The sequence below is a fragment of the Nyctereutes procyonoides genome, unplaced genomic scaffold (genome assembly GCF_905146905.1).
Source record: "Nyctereutes procyonoides isolate TBG_1078 unplaced genomic scaffold, NYPRO_anot_genome, whole genome shotgun sequence".
Taxonomy (NCBI): domain Eukaryota; kingdom Metazoa; phylum Chordata; class Mammalia; order Carnivora; family Canidae; genus Nyctereutes; species Nyctereutes procyonoides.
Window position 1 is genome coordinate 60642370 of NW_026575047.1, and position 17906 is coordinate 60660275.

At 38.5% G+C, this 17906-nt stretch overlaps 1 pseudogene; it reads left to right on the top strand.

Annotated features, from left to right (window-relative positions):
• The first annotated feature begins 16647 nt into the window (after positions 1 to 16647).
• On the top strand, positions 16648 to 17596 carry LOC129510228 (olfactory receptor 6C2-like; annotated as a pseudogene).
• Positions 17597 to 17906: the final 310 nt, after the last annotated feature.

The window sequence follows — 17906 nt, forward strand, 5'->3', positions numbered from 1 at the left end:
GCATGCAAAGTTCTGTAAATATCTGTGAAATCCACCTGGTCCAGTGTATCATTTAAAGCTCGTGTGTCTTTGGAGATGTTGTGCTTAGAAGATCTGTCATTTGGAGAAAGCTCTGTCTTCAAGTCTCCCAGTATTAGTGTATTAGTATCTAAGTATGTCTTAACTTTGGTTATTAATTGATTGATATACTTGGCAGCTACCACATTAGGGGTATAAATATTCATGATTGTTAGGTCCTCTTGTTGGATAGACCCTTTAAATATGATATAGTGTCCCTCTTCATCTGTTACTACAGTCTTTGGGATAAACTTTGATTTATCTGATATGAGGATCGCTGCCCCTGCTTTCCTTTCAGGACCATTTGAATGGCAAATGGTTCTCCAACCTTTCATTTTCAGGCTGTAAGTGTCCTTAGGTCTAAAATGAGTGTCTTCGAAACAGCAGATAGTTGGGTCTTGCTTTTTTAACCAGTCTGAAACCCTGCATCTTTTGATGGGATCATTAAGCCCATTGACATTCAGAGGTACTGTTGAAAGATACAAATTTAGTGTCATCATGATACCTATTCAGTTCCTGTTTTTGTCGATTGTTTCTTTAGGCTTCATCTTTCTTTAGAGTGTCCCCCTTAATATTTCTTGTGAAGCTTGTTAGGTGACCATATATTCTTAAGTTTCTGCATATCTTGGAAGCTCTTTATCTCTTCTTCTATTCTGAATGAGAGACTTGCTGGCTCTCTGGAGACAGAAAAAGCATTCTTGGTGGCATGTTCTTCTCCTTTAGGAGCCTGGATATATCCTGTCAGCCTTTCCTGCCCTGCTGGATCTCTGTGGAGAGGACTGCTATTAATATAATATTTCTCCCCATATAAGTTAGGGATCTCTTTTGTCTTGCGGCTTTTAGGATTTTCTCTTTATCATTGAAATTTGCAGGTTTCACTATTGCATGTCGAGATGTTTTATGGTTTTTATTCATTTTGGTGGCCCCTTCTCTTTCTCCTGTATCTGAATGCCTGTTTCCTACCACGAATTAGGGATGTTCTCAGTTATGATATTTTCAAATATGCTTTCTGGCCCTATGTCCTTTCTGGTGCCCTCTGTACCCAATTAAACATAGACTTTTCCTTTTGAGGCTGTCATTTATTTCCCTTATCCTTTCCTCATGATCTTTTAATGGTTTTTTCTCTTTTTGTCCTCAGCTTCCTTCCTTGCCATCAACTTGTCTTCTGTGTCACTCACTCTTTCTTCTACCTTTTAACCGTCATCCTTACGACCTCCAGTTTGGATTGCATCTCATTTAATGGGTTTTTCATTTCGGCCTGATTTGATCTAAATTCTGCAGTCATGAAGTCTCTTGATTTTTTATGCTTTTTTTCCAGAGCCACCAGTAGCTTTATAATTGTGCTTCTGTATTGGCCCTCTGACATCGAATTGTAATCCATATTCTGTAACCAGTGGCAGAGAGTACTGTTTCTGATTCTTCCTTTTGTGGTGAGTTCTTTCTAGTCATTTTCCTCAGTGCAGAGTGGCTGTATGAGTGGGCTGCATCAAGAATATCAACCACGACCTAAGTAAATTTGACTGTAGATAATTCAGCCAAGGTCAGAGACCAGAAATTGAAAACAAAGATGAGAATGAAATAAAAAAGGACCACTAAAGTGAAAAACAAATTCTACAACTAAGTAGTAAAAAATAAGAGGCCAGGAATCCTAGATAGAAGAGATAAAAAGGAAAAGAAAAGAAAAAGAAAGAAAAACGGGTATGAAAAAAAGGGGGGGGCCAGGATTGAGAGATGGTGGTGGCGAAGAAGTTGTATTGGAGAGAGAATTTAGTCTACCTGAGGCGTTCTAAGGGGTGATCCTCTTGTTTCTGAGTATATTGTTTGGTATAGTAGAAGATGCTCATTCCCAAATTTATATAAACCAGAAATATTTGTTTAAGGGCGCAACATTGACCACCAAAGCATAAATGAGATAAAAGAGGGGGCAGAATAGGAATCAGGCATCTCACAGGATGAACCAGCATGGTGTTACCACTTGGATCTGGTACGTGGTGGTCATATTTTAGAAGGCATTACCTTCTGCCATTGTAGAACAAAATGAGGCCGAGAAAAGAAAAAACACAAAGCAAAAAGAGCATATGTGGTGTATCCCCCAAAATTAAGTTGAGTATGTTGAAGGGAATCTAGAAGTAGAAAGTATATCTAGAACCTGTAATTGTAGAAATATCAAAGTCAAAAAGGAAGAAATTTAAAAATGAAGAGGTGGTAAAATATTGTAGTTAAGGTGGGAAAAGAGAAAAAAATTGGAAATTTACAGTCTGATATAAAAATGAGTTGTACTGGAAAAGGGAAGAAAATAAAAAAGGAGGGATACCCTCTGGTTCTACATACTGTAAATCCCTTGACTTCCCCTAGAGCTTTCCAGTGCTGCTTGGTCAAGAACTTCCTCTTCCCCTGTCCTTGCAGTTGGTCGTCTGGGGGAGGGGCCTGTTGTGCGGACAATCAGGTGTGTGCACCTGGGGGAGCTGCCCCGCCCCCTGCCAGGTGCATGGCTCAGTGGGAGCTGTTTATCCTGTGAGGCCCCTGTCCCCTTGTGGCCCCACTCTGTCCGAGGCACAGGGTGACACGGGAAGAACAACAACACTGGGGGCGCCGTGTCCCCAGCTCTGGAGTCAGCTCCCCGCAGTAACTACTGCAGCTCCCAGTCAGCACTGGCCTGGATGCTCCGGGGGCGGGGGGCACTGACCTGCACAGCCTGGGGGCGCCCGGTGTTCACTGTTCTGTGCCCTCCCTGCCTCCCCTTGTCCCGGGGGGAACGCCGGATCCTGGGCTGTGTCCTCTGGCACCCTGGGCTCCGGGGCCAGTGCTGCTAGAATCGTGCTCCCGGTCTGTGGCTCCCGAAGGCAGCCGGGCCCAGCCCCCTCCGACCGAAGCCCCCTTCTCCCCGGGGCCCTGCCCTCCACCCTCCAGCCCTTCACCGAGCTGGGCCCACAGGCTGTGTCATGCTCTTCCCAGCTGCACTTCCTCTGTTAGTGACCCGGGGAATGTGGAGGCCTCATTGCCCCTCCTGTGGTTCCCCCCGAGTTCCCTGCTGAGCGCCTTTCATCCGGGAAGCATCTGGTGCAAATTTTTAAAGTTCCTGCTTCCCCCCCGCACGGGGCTCTCCTATTGCGGAAGCTCCCCCTGGCCCCCTTAGCCCGCCTCCTTGTAGTGCCCTTCCCCCACTTGATTCTTTTTTATTTTTTTTCTGCCTCCCTACCTTGTTAGAAGCTCAAACCCTTCCGTCTGCATCGTTCCAGCTGTTGTCTCTTTAAATCTCAGGTCGAATTCATAGGTTTTCATGATGATTTGAAAGTTATCTATGTAAGTTGGTGGAGACAGGGGACTTGCGGACCCTACTCCTCCACCATCTTGCCCCGCCCCCTTCCTTCAGGATTCTGACAAACATACCATTTCTCCATAATGTCTTCAATATCACACCATTTGTCACATGCGACTTGTGAGTGTGAATTTCAGAGGACACTAGGTGCATTTTCACCCAGGAAAGGATACGAATGTTAATTAATAAATAGGTTAAGAAGGTGGCATCCAATTATAATGGAAATTTAACTTTTTCTAAGAATAAAGTCATGAAAAAGTTGAAGTGAATAAATATGTATTCCATTTCTGACAATGCTGAGCTAAGTGGTTCATATCAACCTATCTATTCTAAGTTTTTAAAAAGATTTTAAAAATGTTTTAAAGTACAGTTAAATACTTTTCAATTAGGACATATGCTGATACTAGAATTCAACAACAAGAAAATGTACAACTCAAACACTGGAGCGGGATTTGATCAGAGACTTCACCAAAAATGAAACACCAATGGCATAGAAGCACATTAAAAGATGTTCAAGATCATATATCACAAAGAAATTAGAAATTAAAGCATCAATGAGGCACTGCTTAAAACCTATTAAAAATGTTAAAATCCAAAACACTGACCACATCAAATGCTGGCAAGGAGGTGTATCAACAAAAATATCATTTATTGCAAAACTGTACAGCCACTTTGCAAGCCAAAGAGATTGGTAATTTCTTAGACAGCAAAACATACTCTTGCTCATACAGTCCAGCAATTTTACTCCTTAGTATTTACGCAAATGATTAGAAACTCACATTCACACAAAACTCCACATACTCATGTTTATAGCAGCTTTAGTCATAATTGCTGAAGCATAGAAGCAACTAAGATATCTTTCAGTACGTGAGTGGATAAAATGTGGTACATCTGGACAATTGAATATTTATCACCCCTAAAAAATGAGCTATCATGAAGAAACCTTAAAACCATATTACTAAGTGAAAGAAGACAATCTGAAAGGCTACATGCTATATGATTCTAACTATGTAACATTCTGGAAAAGGCCAACTATGGAGATAGCAAAAAAAAAATCAGAGGTTACCAGGGGCTAGGAGAGAGGGAAGAAGCAATGAATTGGTGGATCATAGGGGATTTTTATGCCAAAGAATATGTCAATATGACAGTGTTGCATCATACGTTTGTCAGTACTCATAGAATGTACAGCACAAATATGAACTCTGGATTTCATCTGCTTACAAAAGATAATAATATCCCCTCAACGAAGCATGTGTAACTTTGAACAGTTCTTTTTTTAAACCAACATGTTTTCTTACAAGGGACACATCTGAAATATGTGCAGAAATTTCAAGTAAAAGCATAGAAAACATACAGAAAACATATACTGGGAAAATAAAGCTTGTATACCTATGTTAATAATAATAAAGGCACATATCTTTCAAGATAAAACCACTAAAGATAAAGATTTCATAATGACAAAATTTACACAGTTCAAGCAATTGTAAATTCAAATGTCTTTAATAACAGATTTCAAAACACAGAAAAATCATTAGAACTCTCAAGAAAATAGACAAATCCACAGTGGGGATCCCTGGGTGGCGCAGCGGTTTGGCGCCTGCCTTTGGCCCAGGGCGCGATCCTGGAGACCCGGGTTCGAATCCCACGTCGGGTTCCCGGTGCATGGAGCCTGCTTCTCCCTCTGCCTGTGTCTCTGCCTCTCTCTCTCATTCTGTGTGACTATCATAAATAAATAAAAATTAAAAAAAAAGATTAAAAAAAAGAATGTTTAAAAAAAAGACAAATCCACAGTGAATATTATAACAAACTATTCCAGTAACTGATAGATAAAATAGATAATAATAAATATGTAAAAACTATAAAACATATCTTTAAGGATAAAACACTTGGCAAGTTTAATATGCAAATTAGAACTAATTGATACATATAAAATACTACATCCTACTACTCCAGAATTGGTATTTTTTTAAAAAGATTTTATTTATTTATTCATGAGACACACACACACACAGAGAGAGAGAGAGAGAGAGAGAGAGAGAGAGGAGACAGGCAGAGGGAGAAGCAGGCTCCATGCAGGGAGCCCGACGTGGGACTTGATCCTGGGTCTCCAGGATCAGGCACTGGGCTGAAGGTGGCACTAAACTGCTGAGCCACCCAGGCTGCCCCAGAATTGGTATTTTATATAAGTCGTTGTAGGATATTTACTGAGACAACCCATATATTGAGCCACGACACAGCTATTAAAAATTAAAAAGGAGTGAAATAATCCACAGTATAAATTCTGATCAGATGCTAATAAAGAATAAAAAAACATGGAAAATCACCATATGTTTGAAAATTATGAAATAGCATCTAAATATGACATTGGGAAAAAATCACAACAAATATTAGAATGAACATTTTATATGTCATACAAAATATAAAGTAACAAATTGGTGCAGTAAGTATAAAGTGGTGATTAGCAGCATACTTAGATCCAAATGCATTAGAAAAAAAATGATCAGAGCTTAAAATAAACATTAAGCATTAATCCAAAGAAGTAAAAAAGGCATGACATTATACCTAACTAAATTAGAAAAAAAGAAAGTAATAAGTATTAAAGCAGATATTACAAAAATAGAGAAGAAACAAATAGAGAATGAGCAAAACCTTTTGTTAAAACCTGTAATGCCCAAAGAGGAATGTCTACATGGACTAATGAGATCATTAAATTTCTCTCAAGGGTGGGGCACCTAGGTGGCTCAGTGGTTGAGCATCTGGCTTCAGCTCAGGGCACGATCCCAGGGTCCTGGGATCGAGTTCTGTATCAGGCTCCCTGTGGGGAGCCTGCTTCTCCCTCTGCCTATGTCTCTACCTTTCTCTGTGTTTCTCATGAATAAATAAAATAAAATAAAATAAAAATCTCTCTCAAAGGTGACTAAAAGAAAAGAGGCAAGGAATTCTTTGGGGTAAATCCCCAGCAGTGCAATTGCTGGGTCGTAGGGCAGGTCTATTTTTTAACTCTTTGAGGAACCTCCACACAGTTTTCCAGTGTGGCCGCACTATTTCACAAAGATACAGATGCAATGAAATGCCGGGACACCTGCACCCCAAAGTTTCTAGCAGCAATGTCCACAATAGCCAAACTGTGGAAGGAGCCTCGGTGTCCATCGAAAGATGAATGAATAAAGAAGATGTGGTGTATGTATACAATGGAATATTCCTCAGCCATTAGAAACGACCAATACCTACCATTTGCTTCAACGTGGATGGAACTGGAGGGTGTGATGCTGAGTGAAATAAGTCAATCGGAGAAGCACGAACATTATACGTTCTCATTCATTTGGGGAATATAAATAATAGTGAAAGGGAATAGAAGGAAAGGGAGAAGAAATGGGTAGGAAATGTCAGAAAGGGAGAAAGAACATGAAGACTCCTAACTCTGGGAAGCGAACTAGGGGTGGTGGAAGGGGAGGAGGGCAGGGGGTGGGGGTGAATGGGTGACAGGCACTGAGGGGGGGCACTTGACAGGATGAGCACTGGGTGTTATTCTGTATGTTGGCAAATTGAACACCAATAAAAAACATTATTAAAAAAAAGCAAGGAATTCAATCACAATAGGAAATAGAGTGCACATAACTACACATAACATAAGCATACATTAAAATAATTATAATTTTTCCAATAAACTTATAAGTAGTTTTGAAATCTCTACAAAATAATACAGCAAAAAATATAAAGTCTGAATACCCATATATTGAATACAAACTTTGAATCTCCAAAGAAAATTATCTCATAAAACTTCCAGAATATAACAATATTTGGTAAATATTTGTGAAATTTATACCGGTTCTCCACAGACATTTCCAGGTCATATCTAAAGGAGATTTCATTTATTCATGAGAAATACAAAGAGAGAGGCAGAGACAAAGCAGATGAAGAATCAGGTTCCATGCAGGGAGCCCGATCGGAACTCGATCTCAGGACCCCAGGATCATGACGTGAGGCTCAACCCTGAGCCACACAGGCGTCCCAAAACCATAATCTTGATACGATACTTGATGATGATGTTCTAAGGGGCTCTCAATGGCTGAACTCAAAATAAAATCCACAGAAAAAGGAGCTTGTTCATGCAGTGTAGTCTGATCAGCTTCCCCGGACCAAAAGAAGAACGAAGAGAACAAGTAGAAACTAAATGGCCCTTAAATTCCTCTATCAGGGATGAAGAAGGATGTGATCAAAGATGGACAAACAGGAGGTTTCTAAGGTACAGGTAATGTTCTGTTCCTCAACCTAGCTTGTGGATACCTCTACAATGATACATTGTTTTGTATGCGTGGTAGAGTTTTATAAAATAAGTTTTATTTATTTATTTTTTTAAATAAATTTATTTTTTATTGGTGTTCAACTTGCCAACATATAGAATAACACCCAGTGCTCATCCCATCAAGTGCCCACCTCAGTGCCCGTCACCCAGTCACCCCCACCACCCGCCCTCCTCCCCTTCCACCACCCCTAGTTCGTTTCCCAGAGTTAGGAGTCTTTCATGTTCTGTCTCCCTTTCTGATATTTCCCACTCATTTTTTTCTCCTTTCCCCTTTATTCCCTTTCACTATTTTTTATATTCCCCAAATAAATGAGACCCTATAATGTTTGTCCTTCTCCGATTGATTTATTTAAAAGCTGTGCAATAATGCAAGTGTATGGCATTGCAAATCCAATTGGTGAATCCATGGAAAAATCATTAAAATTTACTCATAATATATGTTTGAAAAATCTAAGAGAATCATCTGGGAAAAAGATGACCTACCTGTTATAAGATATATTTAAGATCAAGGCCTTTCTAAATGCAAAAGTATTAGTTATATTACATATATCAGCCTACTACATACAGTAGTAAAAAACAGGTAAGAGGATGGAAGGAAAATTTTTAAATATCCAGGACTAAAACTTTCTGAAGTTGTACAATATTACTTGCTTGATAGGATTCATTCTTCTTTTTTCAGATCCAACCTATAAAGTCATAGTTTTCATACATCTTAAATTAATTATTTATCCTCTTTCTATTCCCCAGACCAAAAATTTGAATACTTACCAGCGTGAAAGAACCTGCTTCAGGGCACGTTGGTGGCTCAGTCCATTAAGTGTCTGCCTTTGGCTCAGGTCATGATCTCAGGTCCAGGGATGGAATCAGGCTTCCTGCTCAGCAGGGGATCTGCTTCCCCCTCTTCCTCTGCTCCTTTCACCCCACCTCCATTCAACTCCCACCTCCCTCGTAGGAGGGATAAAATCTCTCTTTCTCAATAAGTAAATAAAATCTTAAAAAAAGAACCTATTCCTATAATATATTGCCTCCCACAACATAAATCCTAATAATAAATAAAACTTTATTGTGTGAAAAACATTAAAATGAAGAATAATTATAAAAACAAATACTTGCCTCAATTAAAATATAAAATGAAAATTAGGAAAAGACATTGAAGTGATGCTGGTATAATAAAAAGTAATAAAAAAGTAGAGATTAGCTTTATTTATTCAAGCATTTTGCACAAAGGGCATTTTCTCCCGCTTTTACTGTAGGAGTTTTCATTCTTAATCATGACAAATGTTTTAATCATGAGCCCTAATCTACCATCATCGAATCATAACTCCCAAAACAATTCATATGCAACCATACAAGGTCTTTCCAGATTTCTCAGCAGTCATCTCATCTCCAAGCTACTGTAATTCCTATTTCCCCTTTATAATTGATCAAAAGCAACATCTCTTAACCAGTCCTTCAAACCTTAGTTTATGTCTTAAAATATTTTCACATGGGTTCCTCTTAACACATATTTCGAATTCTCAGGGGCAGATATTTCACAACAGAAATTTTAGAGCCATGCTTCCAATTAAGTGAAATATTTTTGAGTCATCCATGGTCTTAACATGCATTGTCTGTAGGCAGGATAAAAATATGTTTGCCATATATGTTTTTTCCTGTTTGCCAAATGTAGGTAAATACTCCTGCAATTAAAAAAAATAAATTCAGGGGTGTCTGTGTGGCTCAGTGGTTGACTGTCTGCCTTCGGCTCATGGTATAATCCCAGGGTCCTGAGATCAAATCCCACATCAGGTTCCTGTGGAGAGCCTGATTCTCCCTCTGCCTATCTCTCTGCCTCTCTGTGTGTCTCTCATGAATAAATAAATAAAATGTTAAAATAAATAAATTAATAAATAATAAATAAATAAATAAATTTGTTCTTTAATGTTATTGAACATAGTAATTTTTTCAATACATATTAGACATTTTACAAACAAAATTATATCATGCGGGATTAGGTAAGGCAAAATATTTTGATTATTAAAGTCTCATATACCCATGTCTTTAGAAAGTGTAGTAGAAGATTGGGTTAGGCTTGCACAATTTTTCTCATTAGTACGATGGGTACCTGATCTCTGATGCTGTTGTTCTTATTGTCTCAAAGGAGAGCATCCCTGCAGCTATTTTAGTTGCTTTGCCAAAGTTCATTAAGCAAAATATTCCTTGGTGACACTAGAACTCAGGTCTCTAAGGATCCTTTACGTTATTCATAAACATGATCTCAGGGCATCCCCAGAAGATAGAGCAAAGGACCATAAATATCATTATTTTTGGAGTAGAAAAGCCAACCCCTAGCTCAGAACAATCAGAGATGACTTCCAAAACCCTGAGGAAATTTGTTTATTCTCTTTCCTTACGTTAAGTTTTCTTCCCTCCCTGGCCGAGACCAAAGGAAAATGCTTCCAATGTTTAAAATAAGAGTCTCCAACGACAGTTTTTATATGATATGAAACCAGAAAACTCAAAGAACTCAAGACCCTCCAGAAAATGCCTGGAGAGTGACTATGAGTTGATAATCTCATTGGACCTGGGCTGAGGCACATCTTCTCCGCACAACACAGTGAGACTCACAGGAAGAGCTACCAGCTGAAGCCACCAGTAATTACCCAGAGTAAGTACTGTAGGTAGACATAAGAGTTACTTTCTCCTATAGGAGATAAGAGAAAGAAACATTTGCTGGCATTTCTTCTGTAATATGGTTACTTAAGCTTGTTTCAACTTTTAATGTGGAAAATTGTAGTAGACATGTTGTGAACTATGCAATAGCCCTTTGTAAGACTTAAGATCATATAGCCAGAGCTATATTTTTGCATCCATAATTAGTCACCCATGTAGTGTAATTTCAAGAACATACAGAAATATACCTTCCAATCCTTGGAATTTGTACCCCAAAAGAATATTACATTGCTTAAAATGTCCACATTTTCTAATTTGTAAATATTCTCTTACAATGAAAAATTTTAAAAGAATTAATTTAATTAAAAGAATTAATTAATTTAATTAATTAAAAGAATTAATTTAATCCTTCCCGAACATCTGTTAATTCAACAAAAATATTCCCTTAATATCTAATTCCTCAATAACAATAATTTGAGTAATTGGATGACTGGAGAGGCCATTTTTATTGTTCATGGAGCACAATTTGTTCTCTAGCTAATGACTTGTATGACACTGTTCAAGATAACAAAGTGAAAGGAATATTTCACAAGTGCAACTTTTGCCTGCTGTGTATCCAGAGAGGAAGGATGGAAAAGGAGATGAGAGCAGGATGTCAATTTTTAGTTACTTTGTAGTTTGTTCTACTTCTTGCCCTTTTTGTAGCCCTGTAGTCGGAGAGCATCAATTCTTAGATAAACCAAAATCAAAGGACAAGGCAAAGAATAAGCCATAGTAAATTATTAGCACACTGTTTTATTTGCACAAAAGAGAAACTGCTAATAAATTGTTTTTCTAACACAAGCAAAAATAGAATTTGCCCAGAGATTGAGAGGATATGAAAAATCTCAGGGGCCCCTGGGTGGCTCAGAGGTTGGGCATCTGCCTTTGGCTCAGGGTGTGATCCCGGGGCCCTGGGATCGAGTTCCACATCGGGCTCCCTATGGGGAGCCTGCTTCTCCCTCTGTCTGTTTTTTTTAAAAGAAAGAAAAATCTCAGGAAGTTTGAGAACAAAGAATCCTGCTTTACTTTCCTTGTATAAGCCACTGATTGGTATGAGCGGCTCACAAAGAAATCACTCTCTAGGAGTGGAAGGGTCATCCGTTATTTGGATATTTCAGAATTCCTTTTTGAGGTTGACTGATTCCAAACTCCTGAGATTTCCATTACCCAAAGAATCTCATTCATGCTCACATATCCTAGGGGTGATAGAGTAACTAGTATACATCCAACTCCCAATTCATAATCACCGCAAAAGAGAGCAATTTACTGTTACTATATTATTATATTCTATATCTTGGAAGTGTTAATGCAAATAAAGAGTTGAACATTGTGCTACTGATGTGTGACTGATTGATGGAAAAGGAGATAAAGAAAGGAGTACTGTCAAGGCAACAAAAAGTTGAATGAAAGCGTTTTTAGAGGCCCTATGGCAGTTTCAAGGCACAGAAATGGGAGGATACCATTTTCCCTTACAAAAAGTTGGTTTATTGGTTTGTCTCTATGCTTAGGCATTTGTTTCTCTAAAAATTGGTTCTACATAGCACAAAAAACTGGACGGCTAAATGAATTTCTAATATGTGTATAAAAAGGGGTGAAATTCATACTATGAATATTAAAAGACACTTCATTTATTGATTGCATGTTATAAAAGGGTCAGTAAGAGATAAATAGGATTTTGGGTGTAGAAAGGGAAGTAGATTATTTAAATGAAGAGATAGGTTCTTTTTTTAAATTTTTATTTATTAATGATAGTCACACACACAGAGAGAGAGAATGGGGCAGAGACATAGGCAGAGGGAGAAGCAGGCTCCATGCACTGGGAGCCCGACGTGGGATTGGATCCCGGGTCTCCAGAATCGCGCCCTGGGCCAAAGGCAGCCGCTAAGCCGCTGCGCCACCCAGGGATCCCAAGAAATAGGTTCTATCTTGAGTACACTCACAGGAGTTAGGGCAATTCGAATCATCCTGATGTTGCAGTGTAAGCCTGTTAATTATCATTAGTGCCTAAAATTTTCTCTCCTTTAAAAATTAATAAAATGCAGACTGAGTTAAATTATACATAAGGTACATTAAATCATTCATCTAAAGTTATGAATGCATGCTATGTGTCAGACTCAGTTTCTGCAATAACAAGGTATATAGCAGAGAAAGAACAAATTCCTTGTGGGTAGAGTTCATTTGTTAGTGACCTAAGTGATCCAATGACTATTCTTGAACTCCTGGAATATCTCCATCTATAGTACCTATGTGAATTGCTACTGATTTCAATTAAAACTATACAAAGTGATTCTTGAATTAAGAACATCAATACTTCTTATCAGACGACGAGGGTTGAGACTAGAGATTGAGATGGGGAAGCTAAAGAAACCATGCCACCCTCTAGTTTCTTTTTAGGAGAGGAATGAATCTTCAAAAACAGTGTAAGTGATTTCAGCTTTAAAAAAGAAAGGAAAGCATAGAGGGCTAGTTTCCAAGATCTATAAAGAACTTATTAAACTCAACAGCAAAGAAACAAACAATCCAATCATGAAATGGGCAAAAGACATGAACAGAAATCTCACAGAGGAAGACATAGACATGGCCAACATGCACATGAGAAAATGCTCTGCATCACTTGCCATCAGGGAAATACAAATCAAAACCACAATGAGATACCACCTCACACCAGTGAGAATGGGGAAAATTAACAAGGCAGGGAACCACAAATGTTGGAGAGGATGCGAAGAAAGGGGGACACTCTTACTCTGTTGATGGGAATGTGAACTGGTGCAGCCACTCTGGAAAACTGTGTGGAGGTTCCCCAAAGAGTTAAAAGTAGACCTGCCCTACGACCCAGCAATTGCACTGCCGGGGATTTACCCCAAAGATGCAGATGGAATGAAACGCTGGGACACCTGCACCCCGATGTTTCTAGCAGCAATATCCACAATAGCCAAACTGTGGAAGGAGCCTTGGTGTCCATCGAAAGATGAATGGATAAAGAAGATGTGGTCTATGTATACAATGGAATATTACTCAGCCATTAGAAATAACAAATACCCACCATTTGCTTCAACATGGTGGAACTGGAGGGTATTATGCTGAGTGAAATAAGTCAATTGGAGAAGGACAAACATTATATGGTCCCATTCACTTGGGGAATATAAATAATAGTGAAAGGGAATAGAAGGGAGAGAGAAGAAATGGGTGGGAAATATCAGAAAGGGAGACAGAACATGAAGACTCCTAACTCTGGGAAATGAACTAGGGGTGGTGGAAGGGGAGGAGAGCGGGGGGTGGGGGTGAATGGGTGACGGGCACTGAGGGGGGCACTTGACGGGATGAGCACTGGGTGTTATTCTCTATGTTGTCAAATTGAACACCAATAAAAAATAAATTCATTATTAAAAAAAAGCAAGCAAACAAACAAAAAAAAACCCAGAACAAAAGAAAGCAAAAAAACCAACCAAACAAACAAACAAAAAAAAACCACCAAAAACGAAAAAAAACAAAACAAAACAAAACAAAAAACCCCCCAGAACTGTAGTCTCTAAGCAATATTGAATGGGGAGCAAATTCTGGACAATGGAAAAAAAAAACTAAGTACCCAACAAGCAAGAGGTGCAGGAGAGAGATTACTAGAAACAAATCCACAAGGAATCAATAACAACAGATGGAGAATTAAAATATTAAAGTAGAAACTAGCTCGGAAGCTAAATAAAGAAGTCTGGAAAAGGATTTACAGTTTAGAATTTGGATTTTTGTGTAGGAGCGTACTCAAAATGACAGTGCAATATGAAACAGATATAAAAAATAAGAGTGCTGAACCACCTGACCAGAATAGGCATTAAAGAATATAACTTCGTCTCAGTACATAGACCACACCTTTTTTGTTTTTGTTTGTTTTTAATTTTTGTTTTTCTTTTTAATTTTAATTTTGTTTTGTTTTAATATATGCTTTAACTTGCCAGCATATAATACAATACCCAGTGTTTATCTCATCATGTGTCCTCATTAATGCCTATCATTCAGTTACCATATGCCCCCACCCACCTGCCCCTCTGCAACCCTTTGTTTGTTTCCCAGAGTTAGGAGTTTCTCATGGTTGTCTTACTGTCTAATTTTTCACCACTCAGGTTTTTGTTTCTTCAGTTCGCATTTACATAACAACCTACTTGTGCCAGATGTAATGGAATAAAGGATATATAAAAACATAACCTCTATTTTGGAGAAGTTTATAGGAACATAGAGGAGAAATATAAGTATACAGAAGCATACAGTGTGGTCTAGAGAGTAAGCAGCAGCTGTTTATAAATAACACGGTATCATAATCTCACGTACTCTGGGAAGATGAATGAAGATTTCCCTGGAAGACTGATACCTAAGGAGAATTCTGAAGCACTAATTGACATTAGTCAAAGATTAGCCCTTGCAGAGAAGACAGCATGTGAAAAATATGAGGAATTTAAGCGCTCAATGTTTGTGGAACTTAAGTTATGAGAAAGAAAGCAAAGGAATTTGTAAGAGATGAGGTGAGCAAATAGGGACATGAACCCTGTCCATGAAGAGCCTTGCAGGCCACACACAAGAGACTAATCTTTATCAATAAATAGCGAACACAGGATGCCTGGGTGGCTTAGCGGTTTAGCGCCTGCCTTTGGCCCCGGGTGTGATCCTGGGGTCCCGGGGTTCAGTCCCACATTGGGCTTCCTGCATGGAGCCTGCTTTTCCCACTGCCTCTCTTTCTCTCTCTCTGTCTCTCTGTCTCTCTCTCTCTCTCATAAATAACTAAATAAAATCTTTAAAAAATAAATAAATAGTGAACACTAGAAGAGAAGATGGCTTGGAGAAGGACCATGATTTCATTTTGAGCTCTTAGCGTATGAAGTGTCTGTGGAACATGCAACTGATGATATACACTTAGCAATTTTTTTTTATTTGGAAAAGTTCCAGACTTTGGAATTCATCATATAAATGGCAATGAAATCAATTGCACCAAGTGAAATCTTCTTGGCAAGCATGGAGTAAGAAGAAGAACAAAGAGGAAACAAGAAAAGAGAGGTTTCAGGACAAAATATTGGGGAATAGCAATGCTTCATAGGTTAATAGAGAGAGGATGAGGAGGCCATAGGACACTAAAAAGAGATAGAATCTGGAATAAAATCAGGATTATGGTATGGAATCCATTTGAAGGGGCTATCAGGCAAAATAACTACAAAAAATATGCCAATGGCTTCAACAGTAAAAACGTTCTTATGGGTGTTAGAGCAGTAGGAGGTTGGACATGAAAATAGGGTTGCAGAGCCCTAAGACCTAAACTAAGTAGGGGTAGGATGAGAAGGTGAAAATAATAGTATCTTTTCAAAGGAATAAAAAATGTAATGAAAGATGCATAGCCTGTGGGTCACCTTGGTTGAGCATCCACCTCTTGGTTTCAGCTCAGATCTTGATCTCAGGATTGTAAGATCAAGCCCACATGGGGCTCTGTGCTAGGCATGAAATCTGCTTCAGATTCTCTGCCTCTCCCTTTAGCCCTCCCCACGGCCTCTCAAAAAAACTAGATACACAGCTCCTGGAAGACTATTTATTGATATTAAACACAGATTTCATTTCAGGGTTTTTGAGAGAAATGGAGCCACAGACAACTAAAAAGTCAGGTGTATGCATATGAAGATATTCCTTTTTTTCACACTATAGATAAAATAATTGCATATCAAACTACCTTTAAGAATAAGGAGTACAAGCAGATAATAATAAAGAGACAAAGGGAAATCTCAGGATCCAGTGCTGTGTTTTGTTATCATTGTTGTTTGTTTGTATTCCAGGTAAAATGCATCTTAACCTTAAAACAATCCTTTGAAAATAACAACTGAAGAGAAGTCATGTTCTTCATCATCTGGATATGACATATATCCAAGGTTTGTCTTGGATAAAGAACATTTAAGTACACATTAAGTAACATCATTTTTTGCTCTTATTTGTAAATCCAATCCATGTAATGAATTACAAACAATTAACATGTACATTTGTAAATTTTCAGGGGGAAAGAATGATCTGAGAAAATGTTGGATTGTTTTACATTAACATGAATCCTGAATATTTGCTCATATATGGAATATTCAGGAAGGCTAGTTGGAATAGTGGTGATATGGATTATGATGTGAAATGAGAAAATAGACTGATTTGCTTGGTTTTTGTATTCAGTGTTTTGCTACAGAATTTTAATACTGATCTTCCCACAAAAAATCTCTTTTATTTTCATAGGCTGATGGTTAGATTTCAAAAGTCAGTGATGAGAAACTATACAGCAATAACAACTTTTATCCTGCTGGGACTGACAGACGACCCACAACTGCAAATCCTGCTCTTCATCTTTCTATTTCTCACCTACATCTTGAGCGTAACAGGGAACCTGACTATTATCACCCTCACACTGGTGAACTCCCATCTTAAAACTCCTATGTACTTTTTTTCTGAGAAATTTCTCCTTCTTAGAAGTGTCATTCACCACTGTCTGCATTCCTAGATTCCTGTATAGTATATCAACAGGGGACAATACTATTACCTACAATGCTTGTGCAAGTCAAATATTTTTTGTTATTCTCTTTGGATCAACTGAATTTTTTCTCCTGGCAGCCATGTCCTATGATCACTATGTTGCTATCTGTAAACCACTTCATTACATGACCATCATGAGCAATAGGGTGTGTAGCTTATTAGTCTTCTGCTGTTGGGTGTCTGGCTTGATGATCATTCTCCCACCCCTTAGCTTGTGCCTCCAGCTGGAATTCTGTGACTCCAATGCCATTGATCATTTTAGCTGTGATGCAGGTCCCCTCCTGAAGATCTCATGGTCAGATACATGGATGATAGAACAAATGGTTACCCTTGTGGCTGTATTTGTACTCATTATCACCTTAGTGTGTGTATTTCTGCCCTCCACGTACATCATCAGGATGATTCTGAGATTCCCCTCTGTCCAACAAAGAAAAAAGGCCTTTTCCACCTGCTCATCCCACATGATTGTAGTTTCCATCACCTATGGAAGCTGCATCTTCATCTATATCAAGCCATCAGCAAAAGAAGAGATAGCCATAAATAAAGGTGTTTCGGTGCTCACTACTTCTGTTGCACCCTTGCTGAACCCCTTCTTTTACACCTTGAGAAATAAGCAAGTGAAACAAGCTTTTAATGACTTCATAAAGAAGATGACATTTCACTCAAAGAAACTGAAGTTTTGATAAATCAGTGTAAAATGAAAGAAGAAAGTCCTCTAAACATTTAACAACAGCTTCTAACTTGTTTCATTGCTTTGCTTATAACTTGATCATAGTAACCCTCTCAAAGACATTTAATAATACATCCTAATCTCATCTTAATCGAACTCCTTTTTCTTTCAAACCAAATTCATACATGGTGTTTTCTTTCACTGTAAAACTATAAAGTATAAACTATAATTGAACTTATCGCCACTTCTGACCTAATCCTTTCTTCAGTGTTCTGGGGAAGGAAGGAAAGTAATAATATTAAAACTATATAAGTGCTATAGAA